This window comes from Nematolebias whitei, chromosome 19 (genome assembly GCF_014905685.2).
Source record: "Nematolebias whitei isolate Nwh7 chromosome 19, NemWhi1, whole genome shotgun sequence".
NCBI lineage: Eukaryota > Metazoa > Chordata > Actinopteri > Cyprinodontiformes > Rivulidae > Nematolebias > Nematolebias whitei.
The window spans coordinates 6,466,048-6,471,749 of record NC_056516.1 but is presented as its reverse complement, the minus strand read 5'-3'; positions in this window follow the sequence as shown (position 1 = coordinate 6,471,749).

The window sequence follows — 5,702 nt, the reverse complement described above, 5'->3', positions numbered from 1 at the left end:
TCCAAAAAAGTTCAATCTGGTCCTCTGGACATTCAAAAAAAACAAAACAAAGCAAAACAACAAAAAAATGTAGAAACGTTTCGTCTCTCATCCGAGAGACTTCCTCAGTCTGAGGTGCTGTATTCAGCTCAGTCTCTTAAATAGCACCTTCTCAGAGTGGATCAACCAGTTTTGCTGCTGACAACCAAAACCAGCTGATCACATGCTCAAGAAGGACCATCAGCCTAACAATGGATCATTAGCACACTGATGGCTGTTTACTATTCACAGAGGGCTGAGTGATACTAGCAATCACAGTATTGTAAGAGGGGGACAGTTGAACCTGGAGGCCTCCACCCCTGTTTAATGATGGACAATTTATTTTCACAAAGATGGCCTCCTTTACTCCTCTCTCAAACCATCGTTCCTCTCTGTCCAGGATGTGAACATCTTCATCCCTGAAAGAGTGACCGCTGGCCTGGAGATGAGTGTAGACCGCAGAGTCCTGGCCTGATGATGTTGATCTTCTGTGCTGGGCCATCCTTTTGGCCAGTGGCTGTTTAGTTTCCCCGATGTAAGACTGATCACAGCCCTCCTGACTGTAAGGATCCCACTGCCTGCAGCCTGCCCTGCTGATGGCCGCTGATTACCAACACCTGGCGGCCATCAGCCTGATGAGCCTCTCCATCTACTTAAGGCTGCAGTCCGGTGTGATTCAACGCTGGAGCATATCACCTCTTATGGTATTGTACTGTTGTGAGGCAAATGTTTTGGTGAAAAGAATTTGTTCACCTTTTGCTCTTTTTTCCAGTTTCCTGGTTCCTCGTGCTCTTTGGATTTCCCTCGTGACCTGATTTGGATCCTAGGCCTCTCAGGTATTCCTCGTGCCTCTTTGCCTCCAGTGCCAGCCTTCCTCGTTCCCCTTTGGACTCTGTTGGATTCCCCTCTGCTGCTCGCTCGCCTTGGACTGAAGGACCAGCTCTCCCTTCGGGTTGGACTGTAAGGACAAACACACTCCTTAACAATCAACTTGAGCCTTCCCCGTTGGACAGCCATTAACCTGTCGTCCCTCTTTCCAGGAGCCTCAGACCAGCAGCCTGTGGATGTGATTTAAACTCACTGTAAATAATAAACACTGTTATTTTGTATTCCCCTTGTGTCTGCCTCGTTCTGGGTCTCATATCATCTGGGTTCCCCGCGCACTCCTAACAGAAATGCTCCAGCCACAACAGACCCAGAATGAGACCAAGAGCAAACAGACCTCCCCCGTTCCCGCGGAGGAGCGGATCGACAGGATGGACAAAGTAATTCATCAGGTGCTGACTCACCAGACCACGGTCCAGTCCAACCTTCAGGAGCTCGGAGGTATGATTTATTCCATTAAACGTCAGCTGCAAGCTTCTGCCTCCCCAGCTCCCGTCGTTCCGCCAGCCCCCGTGGCTCTTGGTCCCACTCCTCCTGTTCAACAAATTTTCATTAAACCTTCTGAGTTTTTTACCGGAGACCCTGACCAATGTGGCGGCTTCCTGCTCCAGTGTCGACTCGCCTTCGAGGGGGCTCCCTCCCAGTTCTCGTCGGACACAGCCAAAATCACCTTCTTCGTAAGCCAGCTCAAAGGTAACGCTCTCCGGTGGGCTCACTCGTTCCTCTTGAGTCATGATAACCCCCCTGCTTCCTATGCCCTCTTTCTTCGGGAGTTTCGCAGGATTTTTGACCGTCCCCTGCAGGCTTCAAATGCCGCCAAGCGATTGTTGAACTTACGACAGGGCCGTCGTAATGCCTTGGAGTTCGCTCTGGAGTTTCGGATCCTCGCTGCCCAAACAGGATGGGACGAGCCCGCCCTCCAAGGTATTTTCCTTAACGCTCTCTCTGATTTCCTCAAAGATCAGCTGGCCACGCGAGATGAGCCTGAGACTTTCGACAAGCTAATAGACCTTGCCATCTCGATCGACGACCGCTTCCGGGAGAGGCGAAGAGAAACAAACTACAGTTCCCATCGACCCTCGACTTCCGGGTTTCCGACTCCTCCAGGTGAGCCCAAGCCTGCACCGTGACACTACGTTTCCCACAATTCCCCCACTTCCGGGTTTTCGACCCCTCGCTACGAGTCCTTTTCTTCGAATCAGCCCCCTGTGAACTACAACTCCCAGTCTTCCTTGCTTCCTGGTCACAGCCAATCACCTTCTTTCCCTTCACGGGATCGCTCCCCCGAGCCTATGCAGGTGGGGCGTGCACGGCTGACTCCTGCAGAGAGACAGCGGCGTATGTCTGCCCGTCTCTGCATTTATTGTGGTAACTCCGGTCACTTTCTGCCCCACTGTCCGTTTCGGGGAAACGAGAACTTCCACCAGTAAAGCGGGAGTTACTGGTGGGAACGTCTGCGTTAACCTCCCCATTTAAATTGTTACTTCCCATGGTCATCTAAACACAAGACCGTCGCTTTTCTTTTTCAGCTCTTATTGACTCAGGCGCTGAACAAAATTTGATCAGCTCTGATTTAGTTAAAAAATATTCCCTTCCGACTCGCGAAATACCGCCAATTTCTGTCGCCGGCCTAACCGGGGACACGCTGACCCGTATTAATTTAAAGACCACCGAGTTACATGTCATTATGTCAGGAAATCATCATGAAATGACTGATTTCTTCGTTTTCAATTCTCAAACTCCTCAAGTAATTCTTGGTTTCCCTTGGCTTCGTAATCATAACCCAGTTATCAACTGGGAGCGCGGTTGTATAGATAAATGGAGCGACAAGTGCCTCAGCAATTGTTTACGCTCAGCTGTTAAAGCGTCCCCTCGTGACACGCCTCCTTTAGAGGAGATCGACCTTTCCTCGGTTCCTGCAGAATACCGTGACCTGGCGGCTGTCTTTAGTAAACAACGCGCTTTGTCACTTCCTCCTCATCGCCCCTACGACTGCGCGATTGACTTGTTACCTGGTGCCCCCTTGCCGTCAAGCAGACTCTACAACCTTTCTGGTCCTGAAAGGGAGTCTATGACTAATTATATAAATGAATCTCTTGCCTCAGGCATTATTAGACCCTCGACCTCCCCTGTGGGAGCGGGTTTTTTCTTTGTTTCTAAAAAAGATAAGTCACTCCGGCCATGTATAGATTATCGTGGGTTAAATAACATAACAATTAAAAATAAGTACCCTCTTCCTCTTATTGACTCACTTCAGGAGCAGTTGCAGTCTGCTTCCTGCTTTTCAAAACTTGATCTGCGAAACGCGTACCACCTCGTCCGTATTAAGGAGGGCGACGAGTGGAAGACCGCTTTTCGCACTCCTCTGGGCCACTTCGAATATTTAGTCATGCCCTTCGGGTTAACCAATGCCCCCGCGATTTTTCAGGCGCTCGTTAATGACGTCCTGCGCGATTTTATTGGTAATTTTGTGTTCGTTTATTTGGATGACATTCTTATTTATTCTCGTGACCCCGCTCAACACACGGCCCACGTTCGTTTGGTTCTTCAGCGGCTGCTGGAGAACCAATTATTCGTTAAAGCTGAAAAGTGCGAGTTTAACACCTCCACTTTTTCTTTTCTCGGCTTTATTTTTGAGGGTGGTCATTGCCGAACCAACCCTGAAAAGACCAGGGCGGTAGTCGATTGGCCGACTCCCGAGTCCAGGAAGCAGTTACAACGTTTCCTGGGGTTTGCAAATTTCTATAGGCGGTTTATCAAAGATTACAGTCGTGTCGCCGCCCCCCTGTCTCAGCTCACTTCGACTGCCCGAGCCTTTCATTGGACCCCGGAGGCTGAAGCCGCCTTTTCAAAGCTCAAGTCCCTCTTTTCCTCGGCGCCCATCCTTTGCCATCCTGACCCCGCGCACCAGTTTATTTTAGAGGTGGACGCCTCTGACACTGGGGTTGGGGCGGTCCTCTCCCAACGGTCTCCTCTGGACAACAAGGTCCATCCCTGCGCCTTTTTCTCTCGTCGTCTCTCCCAGGCTGAGCGAAACTATGATGTGGGCAACCGCGAGCTTTTGGCGGTCAAACTCGCCCTCGAGGAATGGCGGCACTGGCTGGAAGGCACTGAGACACCTTTTTTGATCTGGACCGACCATAAAAATCTGATCTACCTGCGTAACGCCAAGCGTCTGACCCCCCGTCAGGCCCGTTGGTCGCTTTTCTTTAATCGTTTTAATTTTGTTTTGACTTTCCGTCCGGGCTCCAAAAACATTAAGCCGGACGCCCTGTCCAGACAGTTTGCCCCACCAGACTCGTCCGAGCCTTCAGATTCTATTATCCCTTCGTCCTGCATTGTGGGCTCTCTTTCTTGGCCCATCACCGCCACCGTCCAACAGGCCCTCCTCTCCGAACCAGACCCTGGTGGTGGTCCTCCCGGCACCCTCTTCGTTCCCTCCAGCGTGCGGTCCCAGGTTCTCCAATGGCTTCACACAAATAAGCTTTCCTGCCACCCCGGAGTCAACCGTATGCTCTCTCTTACCAAGGCCCATTTCTGGTGGCCCTCCATGACTTCGGACATTAAGGACTTTGTTTCTGCCTGCCCCGTCTGTGCCAGAAACAAGTCCGGCACTCAACCCCCGGCTGGCCCCCTGCTTCCCCTCCCGACCCCTAGTCGCCCTTGGTCCCACATTGCCCTCGACTTCGTTACCGGCCTTCCACCATCTGACGGCAACACCACCATCCTCACTGTTGTTGACCGCTTTTCGAAGGCCGCCCATTTTGTTCCCCTCCCTAAGCTCCCCTCTGCCCTTGAGACTGCCCAGCTACTCACCCTCCATGTGTTTAGGCTCCATGGGATCCCGTCGGACATTGTCTCTGACCGAGGCCCGCAGTTCATCTCCCAGGTCTGGCACTCCTTTTGCAAGTCGCTCGGGGCGTCCGTTAGCCTCACCTCTGGTTACCATCCCCAGGCTAACGGACAAGCCGAGCGCTGCAATCAGGAGCTGGAGTCCACACTGCGTTGCCTGGTCGAGTCTAATCCCTCGTCCTGGAGCCAGCACTTGGTTTGGGTGGAGTACGCTCATAACTCCCTCCGCTCCTCTGCCACCGGCATGTCCCCTTTTGAAGCCTCCTTAGGCTACCATCCTCCTTTGTTCCCGGACTCAGAGACAGACTGTTCGGTCCCATCCGTCCAGCACCACTTCAGGCGTTGCCGTCGTATCTGGCGCCAGGCCAAAGCAGCCCTCCTTAGGACCGCAGCCCAGGCAAAACGGTTTGCTGACCGCCACCGTTCAGAGACGCCCGCCTACCAGGTCGGCCAGCAAGTTTGGTTGTCCACCAAGGACATTAAGCTGCGGGACACACCTCGCAAACTGGCCCCCCGCTTCATTGGTCCCTTTCCCATCACTCGCATCATCAATCCCTCTGCGGTCCGCCTCCAGCTCCCCAGGGCCATGCGCATCCATCCCACGTTCCACGTTTCCCAAGTGAAACCTGTTTCCCTCAGTCCCCTGTGTCCTCCATCTGACCTCCCTCCGCCGCCTCGCCTGATCGACAACCACCCTGCGTTCTCCGTTCGCTCCATCTTGGACGTGAGGCGCAGGGGCAGGGGTTTCCAGTACCTAGTCGATTGGGAGGGGTACGGTCCTGAGGAGAGGTCATGGATCCCCAGGTCCTTTATCCTTGACCCCAGTTTAATTTCCAGGTTTTACAGAGACCACCCCGAGAAGCGCCTCAGGTCGCCAGGTGGCGATTCTTGAGGGGGGGTACTGTAAGGATCCCACTGCCTGCAGCCTGCCCTGCTGATGGCCGCTG